The sequence below is a fragment of the Protopterus annectens genome, chromosome 9.part0 (genome assembly GCF_019279795.1).
Source record: "Protopterus annectens isolate FY-2018-M chromosome 9.part0, PAN1.0, whole genome shotgun sequence".
Taxonomy (NCBI): Eukaryota; Metazoa; Chordata; order Ceratodontiformes; family Protopteridae; genus Protopterus; species Protopterus annectens.
Window position 1 is genome coordinate 1,440,574,910 of NC_056743.1, and position 21,311 is coordinate 1,440,596,220.

The window sequence follows — 21,311 nt, forward strand, 5'->3', positions numbered from 1 at the left end:
TTGATTCTATCAAAAAGCTTAGGCTCCGCCCACTGGAAGTTACAGTGCAAACTTCCTGAGTTCAATTAAATGGAATGAGTTAATAACCAACAGCTCAGACATGTTTATGGAAGAAATATATGCACAGAGATTACATACAGATTTATTATATATACAAATGACTCACTCCAAAATATATGGCTGATTGGGGAATTTACCCAAGTGTTATGTTCATAGATTAGTACTAGGCTAATTGCCCTTGTGAGCTATTTTGAGCCTAGCCAATTATCCCTTGTGAGACTCAAACCCTGCACTTTTTGTTTGTAAGGCAAACACCTTAACCATTAGGCCACCCTCCCAACCATTTGTATTTGCCATTTTTACACCTGAATGGTAAGACCATGTGATATACATAAACCACCAGTAACCCACACTTTTCAAGCCTTACTGCTTAAACTCTTGAGACCAGGATGCAACAGCTGTTTGTTTCACCATACTCATGGAGAGAGATGAGCAGAATTAAAAGTGTCAGGACAGATGCCTTTTTGCACAGCAGGATGGTTGCTGGAATCACTGTAATGCAGAAATTGCACTGTCCTTAGTGGTGAAAGTATTATGCATCACCATTTGAAAAGCACTGGCACAGTTCATTGCGCCAGCACCATGCAGACCCAGTAAAGGACAAGAGATAAGCTTAAGCAGACTCCATCCAAGTGATGAAAATAAATGGAGGTGTACTGCTAACAGATGGTCTCAGTCTGCAAAATGCAAATCCATCTATGTCCACCAAAAGTAGGTTCATTTTCTGTGCTTCTGCCTTATACAAGTGCTACAACCTGCCATGATGGAAGTACTCACCAGTCGGAATGGAATTGCTCTTTGAGTGTTAGAGGTGGAAGACACTTGTGCATTGGGGGAGGGGGAATCATGCTGAAATTATAATGTGATCCAGTAGAACTGAGAATTCAAGCCACTAGAATGCCAAAATACTGGACTGCAGGACATCAGTCTTTGTAAAGATAGGGCTAATTTTCTTAACATTTTCAGTAAAATGTTTAAAACAATGTGGGAAAAAAGCAGCAAAATTTGTAGCACTTGGCAAAATTAGAGACTAGGAATATAACTTAGATGACTTTGCCATCCTGCAGGAAGGTTTGTCCCAAATAAATAACTGGTACCAAAATCATGGACTGAAAGTAAATGCTAAAAAATCATTATTGTATCCTGTGGGAACTCAGCTACCCCAGGGAACTACCACATTAACTATACACCACTGAGGGTTGACCCAGTTGTTGGGGATTTGGGAACTTATGTGAACAGTGACCTAACTTTTGATCTTGTCCATTGTTGTAAGAAAATCCATCTATATTACATAGCTTATAAACAAGGGGATTGCGTCTAGATGTAAGGATGTCATTGTCCCCTTTACTCAGATCTCATTAGACCAAACATTGAATATAACGCCGACATTGGCATGTATCTCTCCAGGCACATGCAACAACTCCAATGCCTACTGAGATACCTTACAAAGAGCAAGCAAGGCGTTAACAACATGTCTTATATGGACCGGCTCAAAGGGTTGTCACTATACTCTGTATCCTACAGACTGCTAAGAGGTGACCAGTGTCTGGTATAAAGGCATCCTCCAACCCAATACTGATGAATTTACTGCACATCAGCAAGTCAAATGGCATCAGAAATACTCAGTCTAGGGATATAAACCTCTTCTGCAACATTAGTAAACAGTTTGTAGGGACAGGTATATCTCACAGAGGATACTGCTGCTCTGGAACAGACTCCACATCCAATAAAACAATTTTATCCCTGTCCATTTTCAAAAGCAACTTTGATCTAAGAATGAGAAACAGAATATTTGCCCCGGGACTGCTCCCTGTATTAGTAATGAACAAAGGCAGCTCATGAATGTTTTATCCCGTGTGTGTGTCCCCTCAAATTATCTATGGTATGATCCCAGTTAATCTCATTAGAGGTAATATGTAATTATCGACCAAGGGATGTGTAAGGCCAATTTCTAACCAACTGGGATAGGTCAGGTTTAGCACAAAAATTGAACTGGCTGGGCTTAAAATGGCCCTCAACAACAGCTAGCCTAGTGCCTACCTATGAACCTATAAATAAAATAGAATTAAATTCAATAAAGTTTAATTTGTACTGTTTGGAGATAGCAGAGCATCATGCGTTATCAGTAATTTATGTTTTAATGTGTTTGGACAATGCGTAAAATTACCTTTTTCCTACAATGCAGGAAGATTCTGAGATCTCAAATGTGTGCAGTCTGAAAGGTATACCCATGACTGCTCCGCAAAGAAAAAAGAAAGTGGAATATAAGAATCAGTGAATCTCTCTGAAGCAAGATTTAATGGAGGGACACATTTTACATTAGACAAAAAACAGAAAGTGAAAAAGAAAATATGGTTCTTGGTTGGTGTCATCATTCAAGTTAAGTCAAAAGGTCATGGATTTTAAGAAGAAGAAAAACAGTGTAGAGAATCATATAAATAAATGAAAACCAGATAAAAATATTAAGGAATACAGACAGAAAACGAAGTAAGTAAGGCAAATTATAAGTACTACAGAGAGATTTGAAAACATATTACATGATGCATGCAGACAACCAGCTCTGGCTAACAGATAGCATTTACTAGGAAGCCTGTTAATAAATAAATACTTAAATAATGTTTTTTGTAATTTCTCCTTTATCTCTTGAAGAAAACATAACTTCAGAAACGCTTGGAAAAGGTACTTAGTGTTAAAGAACATATTTACTTAGATATGTTCTTCCAAGAAATTACAGATTAAAGGCTGTCCTTAAGTAATCTTGTGACCAGTTCTTGTTAGGTAACTCTGAAGTTCCACAAGGCTAAATCAACAAATTATTGACACATCCTGTGTAACAGTTCATCGGAACTGCCTGGGGGGAGGAGTTGAACAGTTGTCTACAGCTATGCTAGGTGAGGTGATGATTAGGAAAGTACTGCTAAGAAAACAGGAAGTGTGACAGACCTACTGCCTTGTTTCAGCTCTCTGACTCAGTACTGTAAAGTCATAGTTTTGGCATGTCAAACATGTTCTGCACGTTATTTCAGAAATTATGTCTGTCTTCTTATCTCACTTATGATTTCATTCAGAAAAAAATGTTTCCTCTTGTTCACTTAGACATGCTCACAATACTAGTAATTAATTTATTATTTTTGCTGTGACTTTTTATTTTTATATTTAAAATGCAAATATTAAAATGTTCCCTGCTATGGCTTCAGGAGTCCACTGCAAATTCAACAGGGGGGTGAGGTCTGATGGAGTACTGATGAGGATGCAGGACTGGAATGAAGATATATGTTCCTCAGGTACAGCATGCAAAGGGGAAAAGGTACTGACGGGGAGTGAAGGAGGCAACATTAGGAGCAAGACACCAGCAACATTTTGAGTTCATATAGAATGAAGTGTGGAATGGACACAATGTGATGTACTGCCACCTCATCAGGTGTGCTGTTTAGGCTGTACAACAGTATACAAGAAAGCAGACTATATGACTTACATACTGGTAGTCTGTATGCTGCCAAGCATTTAAATTTCACTTTTCAGAAAGTAAATTATGATCCTAAATAAAACATTATTTTAAGACAGATATTTTGCATTAATATAATTTACACATCAAGTATTATACTCTTACTTTATTTGTCTTGGTACTATTCTAATTTTACAGTTCGAAGACACACATGTATTTTTCTTGCTGTACACGCGCACACACACACACACACACACACACACACACACACACACACACACACACACACACACACACACACACACACATACACAGAGTCAAACCTTGCAAGACAAAATTATATTAGCTCAAACAAGAAAAATTGTCAGCTCTAAAACAACTTAGTGAAAACAAGAGAAGAAGGATTCTGAAAGCAGACACGGTTAGTGGCATCTTCATTACAGACACTGAGAAATACAAGTGAAGAAATGATAAGGAATCAGAATTTCTACAAGAGAGTGGATAATGAACAAGTCACAAAACCTTACAAGGTCATTGACACCAAACTGGGTAAGCTTAACTCAGAGGGACTTCTAGACAATGATTTGTTTAGCTTTCTGACAGTCCCCCACCTTAGGATACCACAAGTTTTGACATCCCAAAACCTCACAAAAATGTGGAAAAAACTTATCACCTAGTAGTAGCAGGAGGTGGTTCACCCACTGAAACCTTATCCATTTATATGGAATTTAAGATTAAAGAGCTCACTAATAGTGCTCCCTCCTTCACTTAGACTCAATCAATTTCCTAAAAAAAATCAAAGAAATAAAAATATAACCTGAGACAATATTTGTCACGATTAATGTGGAAGCCATGTTCTTTCCCTTAACTACTGTACTGATGCTGTGAAAGAGTATATGGGGTCAAGGAACAACACCACCCAAAGAGAAAGTAAAGCTGTCGAGAATATGCTGATATTGTACTCACCAGCTACTACTTTCACTACAGTTAGAAATGACACAAACAAGGGGAATAGCTACAGGAGCTGCTATCCCCTAGTTCAGCTAATATAACTTTAGCAAGATGAGAAGAGATCATCATCTTTTCCTCAGAATTCTATCAATACATGGATAGTTACTATCATTTATTGATGATATCTTTATAACATGGAAAGACTGCCTGGACAAGCTGCTTAACTTCTTCTTCTATATCAAAAACACCATGGACTTTTTACACTTCACCAATAACTATAGTTATGATAAGGTGGAATTCTTGGAGGGCAGAAAAGAGGAGAAGCTTAAGAGTAACCTGTACAGAATAAATACACGAGTGAATTTACTGCTACCCGCTAACAGCTTGTACCTAAAATTAGTAAGAAAAATGTCATCAAATCACAGGGTATGAGAATAGCCAGAGTTTCTGGAGAGATAGACTGATTTCTCACCAACCTAGATCAGTTGCAGCAAGATTTTCTGAAAAGGGAACCCATTAAACTCCTCAAACAAAATAATGATCCAGCTCTGGTGAACCCCCCATAAGGAAACCATTATAAGCACACAACCAAGTATGAGTGAAGGAAATGACAAACATAAAGGAAGTATATAATCGAAACTCCTAATGATGTAGACATCCTACAAAAGGACCTCACTGAGATAGATGCCTGGTGTCAAAGCCATGGTCTCAAGCTCAGTGACAAAAAGTGCATTGTCATCCCCTTTGGTAAAAACTCTGTACCCATGAACTACCACATAGGTGGTAGTCTATTTAACACCAAAAGTGTGATAAGAGACCTTGGGACACAGGTGGACAGTAGTCTCTCCTTTGATAATCGCATTGCCGCAGTAGTCAGGAAATCCTTCTACGTGGCACACCTCATCACAAATGGTTTCTCATCCAGGAAAAAAGAGGTCATTGTTCCCATCTACTCATCATTCATTAGACCCATTATAGAGTACAATACCCCTTTTGGTATGTACCTCACAAGACATCTACAACAACTGGAAAGGCTGCAGAAATACCTCACAAAGAGGATTACTGGCCTCAGACAGATGCCCTACAGAGACCGACTCAAAAAACTCCAGCTTTACTCCGTTGCATATCGCCTACTCAGAGGCGATCTCTGCCTAACATACAAAGCTATGTCAAACCCAGAGCTGTTGGACATGCTCCACTTAAAGAAATTCCAATCCCTCCAAGCTACATGCTCTAGGGACCTAAACCTTGTCACCACAATAAACAGAACATGCTAGGGGGAGAGATTCCTGTCCAAGAGACTTCACATACACTGGAACAGACTACCTATCTATGTCAAACAAAGCTCCTCATTAGCACTCTTCAAGAAAAATCTTGATGATTGGATGGGAGATAGGAAATTCACCCCTGGGATCACTTCTGTGGTTCTGCTTGACAGGGGCACAGGAAAATAATTTTCTTGGGTGGCGAAAGCCAGGGTACCTTTTTGGCTAGGCATGTATAGGCCCTAGGGCCAATGGCCTAGTACCTACCTATGAACCTATGATTGTATGATCCTAACTTATTCCAAAGAGTCACACGTAATAAAAAGAAAAATGGTCAAAACTGGAGCATCATTAGGGGAACCAATCTATCAGTCAGATTCTGGACCCTTAACCATACTTCATTCATCGAAAAATTAGAAACATTAGAAGTTGGGTAGAAAACATAAAAGAAATTAGTGCACCTACAGAATTACAGGTAGGAACCTTTCCCTGCAACCCTGAAGCTGCAGATGCTGTGCATTTATGAATCAAAAGAGCTATTTTATATGTCCAAACTTGAAAAAGAAATAGGTCTGCAATGACAGATACAACTGCAATAATAACTTTGTAGTATGCCAACCAAGTTGCACAAAATGCAAAGCATTTTACATTAGGAAAAATAATTAACCCTCTCAAAATAAGAGTGACCAAACAGCTTTCAGACATCAAGCTTAAAAATGTCAACAATCCACTGTCTGAACATGCTCAGGTCTATAGGAACTATGAAAAGTTTGTTAATCATTGTTTTAAACAAGTAATCTCCGTGGTATCCCCAAAGTCTCAAACAACCCATACTTAGTAATTCTGTACAATATTTCAAATTATATATTTTTTATTATTTTTTTACTTAAGATGAGTTTAAGTTCGCTACTTCTACTACTATTGTCTGATCTGATTAATATACAGTGATTAACTAGAGATATATGGACTGAAAATCTTCCACACAGAGAAGTTTCTTACACTGTTTTGTTTTTTCATTGTTTTACATGAAATAGAGAAAATAAAATTGGACCCATTACAAGGTAATCTGAATGCAAAACTAGATAAAAAAGAACTTGAATGGCAGACTCAACTTAAAGCTTATTGGAAACCTACTCAATCGGACATGCTCCATTAAGAGCATACTCAAGTTAAAGAAACTGGACCATAATAAATTTTGCTAAAAATAACTTTTACTAAAGGTAACATATGGGGTTTTTTTGTACTTCATGACTATGTATAATAAGTTTAATTTTTCATTTTTACCTTTAATAGGAGATGTTTAATTTTATATATATATGTCTGTGTCTTTCGGCTTTTCACGGTTAGGGGTCACCACAGTGGAACTCCGGTCCGCTAATGACTGGCAGTAGAGTTTTACATACTGGCTTGCCAGGCCTAACGCACAACCTTCAATGAAGGAACGCCCATTCACGCATGTCACTACACAGAAGGCGCTCTAACTGAGAATCGAACGGGCAACGTCTAACTGTGAGGCGACAACGCTACCGCAGCACCACCACCATATATATATATATATATATATATATATATATATATATATATATATATTTTTTTTTTTATTCATGTCTACTTCAGATAATCAGACGTTCACTTTCAAGAACCACTGTTTGCTAGGGTGAAAAGAGTGAATTTTCAATTAAGTGGATGGGAAAATCAGTGAAGTTTTAAACAGGGAATGGAGGTAGTTGGCCAACATCAGGAAATTTGCATTTTCCCCACTGTAGTGTGATCTCAGAGTTGGTATATATAGTTGGAGGTGGGGTGTACAACCCCCCACCTGGGTGGGTTTGACATATTGCAGTGTGCGTTAAGGTTGAATGTTGTCCAGCTGCTTTTATTTCCTGTGCAAAAATCCACTGATGTGAAAGTTTGCTTAATTGAACATTCTCTGTTTTCATCTCAATGAAGATAATTTTGAATAAGTGAGCATTCAGTTATTTGACATAGATCCTTTTTATTCAAGTGTAGTTTATTAGGTTTTTTATTTTTACTTTTTCTTCCTTTGTAACTGTTTTAATCTGAGGATTATTTTAATATCAGTTTGAGCTGTTCATATTTTAATATGGCTAATCAGTAGTATGAACTACCACATTAGTACATGCTAGAATAGTGAGATCTGAGGAAGCCCTTCACTTCAGTAACAGGAATGGGCGAAAGCGCTTTAAATAATAATTTTTTGGCAAGCACAAGCCGAGGCATATGATTTCACTTAACACAACTTCCTTCATGTATTACTTGGACATTCCCCATTTTTATGTGGTATTTTTGTGTGTGTGTGTGTGTGTGTGTGTGTGTGTGTGTGTGTGTGTGTCTGTACGTGTGTGTATGTGTGTATATGTATGTATCTATGTGCATTTCTGTATGTATATGTGTGTGTATTTGTGTATGTATATATGTATGCATGTGTATTTAACAGACAAATACACAGTGGTTTCGCACTTACTTAGATACAGTAAACAGCACCAGTCACAATAAAAATGCAAACTAGGTCACTGTCACTGAATGTGATCTGTTCATGTGCTTTTGGTTATGGCCTTATTGTAATTTACATGGCTTTTTATATGCAAAATTGAAAAGTATATATTATTTGTTACTGATATGTATAACTTAGATCTGACATAACCCGGAAAAGAGTGAAATTGCTAGTCTTTTGTTTTTGTTTAATAAACTGTGAGTTAAACAAGTAATACCAGCCTGAATACTTTTTCTTGTTTATAATAAGAATGTAATGTGATCTTTAATAGGAATCTTAGATTAGTGTTTATGATAACAGTCAATTTTAGCATGTCATATGCTGATCTCATTCCTATACAACTTTTCCCTTTTTCTTGATTTGTTCTTCCTTAAGCAAAGTGTTTATTACCCTCAATGCTGGAAAAATACATTTTCTCATTATTAGTTTTCATTGTCTGTTTTATATATATATAAATATATATATATATATATATATATATATATATATATATATATATATATATACACACACACACACACACACACAAATGATTTTTGTCTGTAAGTAAGAGCAATCGTTCATATGAGCAAACATTCTTTTGAATGGAGTTTTAGCTGACAGCCTTTTATTTATTTATTTGTTGACATTTGATTACTGGGAACATCTGACTGGGAAGAAGTCCATTTTCAGTGGAAGTCCATGGAGAAACATTCCAAATTATTACAAAACATTTTAAGAACAACAATTTTATAATCTTCAATAATAAAACAAAAACATCTGCAGTTTAAATAATTATAGCAAATTGGACATAATATAAAAACATTGGTTGAGAATCTATACAAGGTAATAACAATCATTTAATATTCAAAGACATTTTAGATAGTTTGTAGAGAAATTAAATGCAAGTTAGTCTAATACAAACAGGAAATGCAATATGAAGTGAAGCAAAACAAGCTTATGGTATATTTAGGGATAAAGTCAGGAAAGAGAACAGCAGTAAGGAAGTAATTGAAAATGGGAGAGTAAGGAGGTATAAGGAATGAAAAGGGACTTTAACATAGTTTATCCTGGTTTTGAGCAAAAGCAGAGACAGATTTTAGAAAGACAGTCTTTCAGAGTGATTTTGAAGGATGTGAGGGAGGGTATAGACCTGATGGATACAGGAAAGGAGTTCTAGGCCTTAGCAACCTTGAAAGAGTACAGACAATGCCCAGCAGATGTGGTAGATTTGTAGACAGAGAGGAGTTTCTGGTCACTGGATCTGCTTGACTGACTGGGAACATAGCTGTGTAGAATATTTTTAGTGCTAGATAGGCAGATGGATGCTGGTTAATTTTATAGGTGGTAAGTAGTGTATATATTACTTGATGTGGCAGTTCTAACCAGTTTAGGCTTTTCAGTTCTATACAGTGGTGGGTTCTGAAAGGGGTATGTGTTGCAAAATTTAGCAACTTTTATAACATTAATTAACTTAATGAACCTGGTTTTAGGAAACAACTTTATAATTTTTGAAAATCAGTTGTTTCGACAACTTAAAGGTATGGCAATGGGTACAGTTTGTGCGCCCACATTTGCCAACATTGTCCTTGCCCAGTGGGAAAGTCAATACATCTTGACCTCTGAGCTTTGTAACTGTTGAACACTTTATGGATGACATTTAGATGACATTGTCATTTTTTGGAAAGGCGGTAGGGAAAAACTTAATGAATTTTTTGTACATTTGAACAGCAGTACATCATTTTTTAAGTTTACCATGGAAATAGGTGAAGAGGATGTCCATTGTTTGGACATGACCATCTCAAAGAATACATGTGAAGGTAGGTTTGACTCTAACATATACAGAAAACCTACCTATTTTAACTCATTACTTCATTTTAAAAACCACCACCCTATCTATCAAAAAAGGTCTCTGGTCAAAGGCCAGATGGTGAGACTCGCCTGTATGGTGAGTAATGATGCTACCTTTAGTGAACAATGTGCAATTTTGAAGGATATGTTGAACAATAGAGGGTATCCAGCTATATTCTTGGATATTTTTGGGAGGTCATCAGGAAAAGACAGGAAGGCATTTTTAAGCAACTACTTGAGACAAACGGTGATTTAGTTACCATGAATGGTAAGAGAGACAGTGAATTTTCAAAGAGCCCTAATATTGTCATATAACATACATTTTGACAGCATTAGGGACATAATACAACATTACTGGGACATCTTTAGGGATGACATTGAGTATGTGGAGAAAATGGGGAAGGACCCTGTAGTGGTGTACAAGAAAGATCTGTGCTTCAAAAACATACCTGAAAGACAAAAGAAAAAAACTCATCCTGGCCACATGTCTAAATGCGGACATTGTAATCAATGTAGGTATGTAAAGGAAGGTGAAGAAATTTGCATACCCAGATGGTGAGTTGTCACATTTTATCAAAAGTTGAACTGCCAGAGCAATAATGTTGTGTATCTTGCTGAGTGTCAACAATGTTTGTCATTTTACATTGGTAAGATCAAGAATAAATTTTAAAGTAGGATCAATCAGCACCAATACGACATAAACAAGAATGACGAAAGAAATACACTTGCAAAACATGTGAGGAAAAAATCCCACGCATTCTTATAAATACACTTGTATAGAAAAGGTGGGCTTCGATCAAAGGGGTGGATCTCATGAATTGCTCCTAGAATATAAGGAGTTGATATGGGAACTCAGGAGTAATGCACTGGAGCCCCCTGGGCTAAATGAGTCTGCCTCGATCAACAGTGTTTTGAAACTAAAGGCTGAATATGTTTTTTTCTTAAATTTGTGTTTATGAGCTTTTTTAGTTATCACAGTGCTACTGTTTTTGTTCATACAGTATGCATGTGTTTTTATACACATATTTTATCGGTATTTTTTGTAACAAGCAAGGTTTTGAACTATGTAAAAATATGCTTGTTTTTGGAAGACTATTTTAAAATTGTACAGATGGGAGTAGTTTTGGTATCATGTGACTGTGATGTATCTATTTAAACATTTCACTGTTGTATGTTGGTATTCTGAAAAAGTTGGAAACAGTTCTGAAGAAAGTGCTAAACTTTTATTAAAGTGGAGTTCTGCAGTTCGTGCTCCATTCTGTTTTATTGTTTTTTATCAGTGTATTTTGTGCTTTTGTGATTTTCCAAGTGTATATATTACTTAATGTGGCAGTTCTAACCAGTTTAGGCTTTTCAGTACTATATAGTGGTGGGTCCTGAAAGAGGTATGTGCTGCAAAATTTAGCAACGTTTATAACGTTCACGTTTTATTTTTGTGAAGCCTGGAGGTTAGTAAGGATGGGAGCGACATAAAGAAGAGTGGAGAGAAGATAAGTAGTGGCAAGTGTAGTGTTAATTGCGTTGGTGAGAACGTTTTTGGCTCTATAAAGCATCCCTAGTTTTTGATGAGTTTTTCTTTTGTATATGCAGGTTGAATGTAAGATTATCATCCACTATTACCCCTACTAGTTTGTTATGAGAAGTGCTTTTATTACGAAGAGAGAGAGAGAGAGAGGACTTCAAATTTTGTATGAGACAACAGTGCAGTGGGATCAAGGAATTTGCCCTTACCTCACTGCTGTGCAATCTCAGGGCTGGTATGTATAATTAGCCAGAGGTGGGGGATGCAGAGGAGCTTGCCCTCTGTAAAAAAATTTGTTTTATTTTTTGTATTTTCAGTCATTTTAGTTTCTGTCTAAAATAATTGTTCTTTCTCACTTTGCTCATATGACTGTTTGATGAAACACTTGTGTGTGTGTGTGTGTGTGTGTGTGTGTGTGTGTGTGTGTGTGTGTGTGTGTGTGTGTGTGTGTGTGTGTGTGTGTGTGTGTGTGTGTGTGTGTGTGTGTGTGTGTGTGTGTGTGAGACAATTAGAAGTTTTTAATATTTCAGCAGGGAACAGGATTGTATTTAGGTGAAATAGAGCACTAGACAAAGGGGGCAGCCACAGTGGTGCAGCGGTTAGCATTGTCACCTCACAAGAAGAGGTTCTCTGGTTCATTTCTCAGCTGGGGTGCCTTCTGTGCAGAGTCTGCATGTCCTCCCTGTGGTCACATGGGTTTCCTCCGGGTGCTCCGGTTTACTCCCACATCCCAAAGACATGCTGTAGGTGGATTGGACACTCTAAATTGGCCCTATGTATCAGTGTGTGTGTGCCTTCTGTGGAAGGTTGGGCACCGGGCTGGCAACTCGACACTGTAAAAACTCTACTGCCAATCATGAGTGGACAGGTGATCCACTATGGCGACCCCTAATCGGGAAAAGCCAGAAGAAGAAGAGCACTAGGCAAAGGACTCTGAGGTATTGCCCAATGTCTTCCATTTCCCCCACCACACCCCCATGCCTCCACTCCTGATTACTTCTTTCTTGTTTTCTCACAATTTATCTTGCTCTTCAGCTTCTTTCTGCATCCTTTCCGGCATGTTGTCACTATACCATAACAGGCCAAGTCTGCATTGTAATAACTGGGGAGGATCTCAGCATACCCAAATGGGCTAAAACTGCATTGTAATATTTGTGGAGAAAATAACTAAATTAAGCCAAGGATTTAGAAGTCACGATGTTCTAAATGGCCTGATGTGTATTACAGAGATTTTTTCCCCAACTTTTTGATCGATGATGGGCTTGTAAGGAAAGAAATTAAGTCTTATGCTTTTTATTTCTATGGAGAAATAAGTTGTGTCCAAGTATTAATGTTCAACGTTAACAAAACAATAGTTCCTATTAAACCAAGGAAACAAATGCCTACAAAGATATAAAAATCATATCTGGGAACAGTGCCTGCTTTCCTAACTCCCCAGCAAAAAAAAATAAATAAATAAAACAGCTCCCTTCTTCATATCCCTTTGGTGTCAGATCAGGATGAAACTGAAAGGTTAAATGAACACAGTCATACATTTCAAGTTGCCTCCTCTATCTAAGGAAATGATTCTTCTGGGACACAGGATCTGAATTGCCTAGATATAATAAGGCCTTATTACCTTTAATGTTATTGACTGTCAAAAAGCAATTACTAGAAAACAGAAATCAAAATCTAAAGCAGCTGTAGCTGAAATATTGAATACTGTTTAAGAGAGAAAAGAACTGGAAATGGGATCTTTACAAAGGAGATGAAGCAAAAGAATAGAAATAAATTGAATTTGTAGACACAAGAGTGCAAAATAATATTCAGGAGGTGTGAGGTTTAAGGGAAGACAGGAACTGAGCAATGTATTTAATGTTGGAGCAAATGACAGTTTTAAATAAAGAAAATATAAATGTAATCTATAATGTATGAAGAAGTTAATGTGGTTTGTTTTCTTTTGTACTAATGTTTGTGTGCCTATGTCTTAAGTGATAATTCAATAAAGGTGTTTAAAAAAAGACAGGTAGAGTTTGTGTTCCTCTGATGTCAGACTGGGACAAATGTGAAAGAATAAACAAACCCAGGAAATATTTCAACTTGTTGTTCTCATGTATGTACGTATACTAGGGCCATCAACATAACTGATCTTGTCAATGTAATCACAGTCCATGTTTGTTCCTCACCCATTGTCAAACCTTCACTGATTAAGTCAGATTCACCATATGATCCCAGTACAAACCAACAACCAACATGGCCACCTTTATAAACTTCTCCGAGTACAGTCTCCTTTTATTTGATGAAGACATGAAACAATTTTAACAGTGCCCCATCTTTTAATGACCTTACAGCTACTTATTGCCAAAGTCTGTACTCCAGTCTCAACTTTTACGTAGATGATCATGTTCCTGTTCAACAATACAATGTCTAGTTTCGAAAGAAGCTCCTCTGGTGGAACTCAGCTGTAAACAAACTCTAAGTTAAAATGATAAAGTTCATAGCCTTAAAGAACAAAAAAAAATCTTAGTATGTTAAAATCAATCTCATGGTTAACAAAGAACTCAGGAATAGCATCAAATCCCACAGATCGAATTTTGAACTACAAATTGCTATGTCAGCACTAGATAATTGTACAAAGCACTTTAGAAATAATGCCCAGTATAATAAAACCCAGTATTGCATCAAACATATCTCTGATGTATCACCCACTGAAACCTTGAGGCTATAGCTAACATTATTGCAGATAAATTTAGCTACAACCCCCCCCCCCCCCCATCATGTCCAGGCTTTCCGATAGAAAGTATCCAGTCCATATCCCGGGCAATTATCTCTGAACAGATACTAAAATCATCATCCAAAAATACCAGCTCTGTGGCTCCGCATAACACACTGGTGTATTTTCTGGCCCATTTACAATGCCCATATCAAACCTCCTTCTCCATGAACTATTCAACCACACCATCTCCACTGGATGTATAACAGAAGTCTGTCAAAAATTTGTAGTAGATCCACCAGAGAAGGGAGGCTCCGCTTTGTACCTTAACAACACTACAGACTCATCAGCCTCACCAGCATAATTTGCAAAGTTATATAATGCATTTTCATGGACCTCATAAGCAGGGAATTAGAGAAACTACAATCCTTATCTCTAGACCAATGTGCATTTGTAAAAAGTAGATCATGCCTAATGAAATTAGGTGATGTATTTGAAAGAGTCTCAGAAGCACTGGATTAAGGTAACTATTACAAAACTTATTTCAATTTAGCTAAAGCTTTTGACACTAACCCCTACCCTGGCATTATTGACAATAATCCCCCACTCTGGCATTATTGACAAACTGGTCAATCTCCTTATACATCCCGACACATTCCATTGGATGGCCACTTGGCTCATTTAATGGCATCTCTCTATTAGAATGAATGCCACACTCTCCTGTAAGAGATTTGTCATATGTGATGTACTCCAGGGTTTTGCTTTGTGACCACTTTTATTTGCTGTCTACCTCTCTGATGTTAACACTGTCCTTAAAGGCCTCAGTCTTAGAGCTATCATCAACTGCCCTGAACAAATAGTTAGATCCTCCAAGAAAGCCAAGCTTGGACAAACTTGTGGTGTCAGACTCATGGTCTAAAGCTGAATGTAAAAAGTTAGCATTTTTACAGTTTGGGAAACAGGAAGTTAAACACAGCTACTATAAAAATGACACTACTCTTAAAATAGACACTCACATTAGCTACCTAGGCACCTTTATGGATTATCAACTATCCTTTGACCACCAACTATTCTGTGTCAACATGAAAGTCTTCTATCTCACCCAAATTATTACTAATGGGATCTACTTTAGGTACAAAGAGGTCAACATTTACCTCTACCCATTCTTCATTAAGCCCGTACTGGAATTCAGTGTGCTATTTGGTATGTATTTGATATGTGTTTAGCCAAACTTCTAACCCAGCTTGAAAAAAATCAGTTAGGTTTCCCTACATTACACATAGCATCTAAAAGCCCTCTCTCTCTCTCTCTCTCTCATTCCTTCTCCTACAGACTGTAATAGGGTGATTTATCCTAGCTTATAAAGTTACAAATGACTCGGCCTTAGTTAATGTATTTAATAACGGTACAACTAGTAGTAGCAGAAACATAAGACCAAGGTACCTAAATCTGTATTGCAAAAAAATAGGACTTATTGGTATGACAGATCTCTCTCCCAAAGAATTCCCCACCTCTGAAACAAATGTTTACTTTCTGTAAAGCGAAGCATGACCCTCACTTTCTTCAACTCTTAGATGAATGGATGGGAAGCCACAAATGTAGCCCTCGTTCAGCTTCCTGTCCCTTGGACAAGAGGCATAATTACTTCAATGTACCAGTAAGATTGCAGAGCCTAAGTCTTATCTAGTGTATTGCCTGAAAACAACATATAAGCCTCCTATAAGATTGTGAACATATGAGGCACATGCATTGCTTTACCCATGAGTAGAGGGTTAAACTCCTCATCTATTTCCCTGGTCTACTAGGTGCTAATTCCATACACATTTAGTTACCCAAGTACAACTATCGAAATCATCCCCATCATTACAAAGATGGGCCAGTTTAGTACTGACCTTAGCATCCAGTGCTGGGTTTTGATACCCTCTTATTCATGTGCACCTGGTGAAGGTGTACTGACCTTAGCATCCAGTGCTGGGTTTTGACCTCTTCTTATTCATGTGCACCTGGGGAAGGTGTACTGACCTTAGCATCCAGTGCTGGGTTTTGACCCCTTCTTATTCATGTGCACCTGGTGAAGGTGTACTGACCTTAGCATCCAGTGCTGGGTTTTGACCCCTTCTTATTCATGTCCACCTGGTGAAGGTGTACTGACCTTAGCATCCAGTGCTGGGTTTTGACCCCTTCTTATTCATGTGCACCTGGTGAAGTTGTACTGACCTTAGCATCCAGTGCTGGGTTTTGACCCCTTCTTATTCATGTGCACCTGGTGAAGGTGTACTGACCTTAGCATCCAGTGCTGGGTTTTGACCCCTTCTTATTCATGTGCACCCGGTGAAGGTGTACTGACCTTAGCATCCAGTGCTGGGTTTTGACCCCTTCTTATTCATGTGCACCCGGTGAAGGTGTACTGACCTTAGCATCCAGTGCTGGGTTTTGACCTCTTCTTATTCATGTGCACCCGGTGAAGGTGTACTGACCTTAGCATCCAGTGCTGGGTTTTGACCCCTTCTTATTCATGTGCACCTGGTGAAGGCGTACTGACCTTAGCATCCAGTGCTGGGTTTTGACCCCTTCTTATTCATGTGCACCGGGTGAAGGCGTACTGACCTTAGCATCCAGTGCTGGGTTTTGACCCCTTCTTATTCATGTGCACCTGGTGAAGGTGTACTGACCTTAGCATCCAGTGCTGGGTTTTGACCCCTTCTTATTCATGTGCACCTGGTGAAGGTGTACTGACCTTAGCATCCAGTGCTGGGTTTTGAACCCTTCTTATTCATGTGCACCTGGTGAAGGTGTACTGACCTTAGCATCCAGTGCTGGGTTTTGACCCCTTCTTATTCATGTGCACCCGGTGAAGGTGTACTGACCTTAGCATCCAGTGCTGGGTTTTGACCCCTTCTTATTCATGTGCACCCGGTGAAGGTGTACTGACCTTAGCATCCAGTGCTGCATTTTGACCCCTTCTTATTCATGTGCACCTGGTGAAGGTGTACTGACCTTAGCATCCAGTGCTGGGTTTTGACCCCTTCTTATTCATGTGCACCTGGTGAAGGTGTACTGACCTTAGCATCCAGTGCTGGGTTTTGACCCCTTCTTATTCATGTGCACCTGGTGAAGGTGTACTGACCTTAGCATCCAGTGCTGGATTTTGACCCCTTCTTATTCATGTGCACATGGTGAAGGTGTACTGACCTTAGCATCCAGTGCTGGGTTTTGACCCCTTCTTATTCATGTGCACCCGGTGAAGGTGTACTGACCTTAGCATCCAGTGCTGGGTTTTGACCCCTTATTATTCATGTGCACCCGGTTAAGGTGTACTGACCTTAGCATCCAGTGCTGGGTTTTGACCCCTTCTTATTCATGTGCACCCGGTGAAGGTGTACTGACCTTAGCATCCAGTGCTGGGTTTTGACCCCTTCTTATTCATGTGCACCCGGTGAAGGTGTACTGACCTTAGCATCCAGTGCTGGGTTTTGACCCCTTCTTATTCATGTGCACCCGGTGAAGGTGTACTGACCTTAGCATCCAGTGCTGGGTTTTGACCCCTTCTTATTCATGTGCACCCGGTGAAGGTGTACTGACCTTAGCATCCAGTGCTGGGTTTTGACCTCTTCTTATTCATGTGCACCCGGTGAAGGTGTACTGACCTTAGCATCCAGTGCTGGGTTTTGACCCCTTCTTATTCATGTGCACCTGGTGAAGGTGTACTGACCTTAGCATCCAGTGCTGAGTTTTGACCCCTTCTTATTCATGTGCACCTGGTGAAGGTGTACTGACCTTAGCATCCATTGCTGGGTTTTGACCCCTTCTTATTCATGTGCAACTGGTGAAGGTGTACTGACCTTAGCATCCATTGCTGGGTTTTGACCCCTTTTTATTCATGTGCACCTGGTGAAGGTGTATTGATCTTAGCATCCAGTGCTGGGTTTTGACCCCTTTTTATTCATGTGCACCTGGTGAAGGTGTACTGACCTTAGCATCCAGTGCTGGGTTTTGACCCCTTCTTATTCATGTGCACCTGGTGAAGGTGTACTGACCTTAGAATCCAGTGCTGGGTTTTGACCCCTTCTTATTCATGTGCACCTGGTGAAGGTGTACTGACCTTAGCATCCAGTGCTGGGTTTTGACCCCTTCTTATTCATGTGCACCTGGAGAAGGTGTACTGACCTTAGCATCCAGTGATGGGTTTTGACCCCTTCTTATTCATGTGCACCTGGTGAAGGTGTACTGACCTTAGCATCCAGTGCTGGGTTTTGACCCCTTCTTATTCATGTGCACCTGGTGAAGGTGTACTGACCTTAGCATCCAGTGCTGGGTTTTGACCCCTTCTTATTCATGTGCACCTGGTGAAGGTGTACTGACCTTGGCATCCAGTGCTGGGTTTTGACCCTTCTTATTCCTTTGCACCTGGTGAAGGTGTACTGACCTTAGCATCCAGTGCTGGGTTTTGACCCTTCTTATTCATGTGCACCTGGTGAAGGTATACTGACCTTAGCATCCAGTGCTGGGTTTTGCCCCTTCTTATTCATGTGCACCTGGTGAAGGTGTACTGACCTTAGCATCCAGTGCTGGGTTTTGACCCCTTCTTATTCATGTGCACCTGGTGAAGGTGTACTGACCTTAGCATCCAGTGCTGGGTTTTGACCCCTTCTTATTCATGTGCACCCGGTGAAGGTGTACTGACCTTAGCATCCAGTGCCGGGTTTTGACCCCTTCTTATTCATGTGCACCTGGTGAAGGTGTACTGACCTTTGCATCCAGTGCTGGGTTTTGCCCCTTCTTATTCATGTGCACCTGGTGAAGGTGTACTGACCTTAGCATCCAGTGCTGGGTTTTGCCCCTTCTTATTCATGTGCACCTGGTGAAGGTGTACTGACCTTAGCATCCAGTGCTGGGTTTTGACCCCTTCTTATTCATGTGCACCTGGTGAAGGTGTACTGACCTTAGCATCCAACGCTGGGTTTTGACCCCTTCTTATTCATGTGCACCTGGTGAAGGTGTACTGACCTTAGCATCCAGTGCTGGGTTTTGACCCCTTCTTATTCATGTGCACCTGGTGAAGGTGTACTGACCTTAGCATCCAGTGCTGGGTTTTGACCCTTTCTTATTCATGTGCACCTGGTGAAGGTGTACTGACCTTAGCATCCAGTGCTGGGTTTTGCCCCTTCTTATTCATGTGCACCTGGTGAAGGTGTACTGACCTTAGCATCCAGTGCTGGGTTTTGACCCCTTCTTATTCATGTGCACCTGGTGAAGGTGTACTGACCTTAGCATCCAGTGCTGGGTTTTGACCCCTTCTTATTCATGTGCACCTGGTGAAGGTGTACTGAACTTAGCATCCAGTGCTGGGTTTTGACCCCTTCTTATTCATGTGCACCTGGTGAAGGTGTACTGACCTTACCATCCAGTGCTGGGTTTTGACCCCTTCTTATTCATGTGCACCTGGAGAAGGTGTACTGACCTTAGCATCCAGTGCTGGGTTTTGACCCCTTCTTAATCATGTGCACCCGGTGAAGGTGTACTGACCTTAGCATCCAGTGCTGGGTTTTGACCCCTTCTTATTCATGTGCACCTGGTGAAGGTGTACTGACCTTAGCATCCAGTGCTGGGTTTTGACCCCTTCTTATTCATGTGCACCTGGTGAAGGTGTACTGACCTTAGCATCCAGTGCTGGGTTTTGACCCCTTCTTATTCATGTGCACCTGGTGAAGGTGTATTGACCTTAGCATCCAGTGCTGGGTTTTGACCCCTTCTTATTCATGTGCACCTGGTGAAGGTATACTGACCTTAGCATCCAGTGCTGGGTTTTGACCCCTTCTTATTCATGTGCACCTGGTGAAGGTGTACCGACCTTAGCATCCAGTGCTGGGTTTTTACCCCTTCTTATTCATGTGCACCTGGTGAAGGTGTACTGACCTTAGCATCCAGTGCTGGGTTTTTACCACTTCTTATTCATGTGCACCCAGTGAAGGTCTACTGACCTTAGCATCCAGTGCTGGGTTTTTTTCCCCTTCTTATTCATTTGCACCTGGTGAAGGTCTACTGACCCTAGCATCCAGTGCTGGGTTTTGACCCCTTCTTATTCATGTGCACCTGGTGAAGGTCTACTGACCTTAGCATCCAGTGCTGGGTTTTGACCCCTTCTTATTCATGTGCACCTGGTGAAGGTCTACTGACCTTAGCATCCAGTGCTGGGTTTTGACCCCTTCTTATTCATGTGCACCTGGTGACGGTCTACTGACCTTAGCATCCAGTGCTGGGTTTTGACCCCTTCTTATTCATGTGCACCTGGTGAAGGTCTACTGACCTTAGCATCTAGTGCTGTGTTTTGACCCCTTCTTATTCATGTGCACCTGGTGAAGGTGTACTGACCTTAGCATCCAGTGCTGGGTTTTGACCCCTTCTTATTCATGTGCACCTGGTGAAGGTGTACTGACCTTAGCATCCAGTGCTGGGTTTTGACCCCTTCTTATTCATGTGCACCTGGTGAAGGTGTACTGACCTTAGCATCCAGTGCTGGGTTTTGACCCCTTCTTATTCATGTGCACCTGGTGAAGGTGTACTGACCTTAGCATCCAGTGCTGGGTTTTGACCCCTTCTTATTCATGTGCACCTGGTGAAGGTGTACTGACCTTAGCATCCAGTGCTGGGTTTTGACCCCTTCTTATTCATGTGCACCCGGTGAAGGTGTACTGACCTTAGCATCCATTGCTGGGTTTTGACCCCTTCTTATTCATGTGCACCCGGTGAAGGTGTACTGACCTTAGCATCCAGTGCTGGGTTTTGACCCCTTCTTATTCATGTGCACCTGGTGAAGGTTTACTGACCTTAGCATCCAGTGCTGGGTTTTGACCCCTTCTTATTCATGTGCACCTGGTGAAGGTGTACTGACCTTAGCATCCAGTGCTGGGTTTTGACCCCTTCTTATTCATGTGCACCCATTGAAGGTGTACTGACCTTAGCATCCAGTGCTGGGTTTTGACCCCTTCTTATTCGTGTGCACCTGGTGAAGGTTTACTGACCTTAGCATC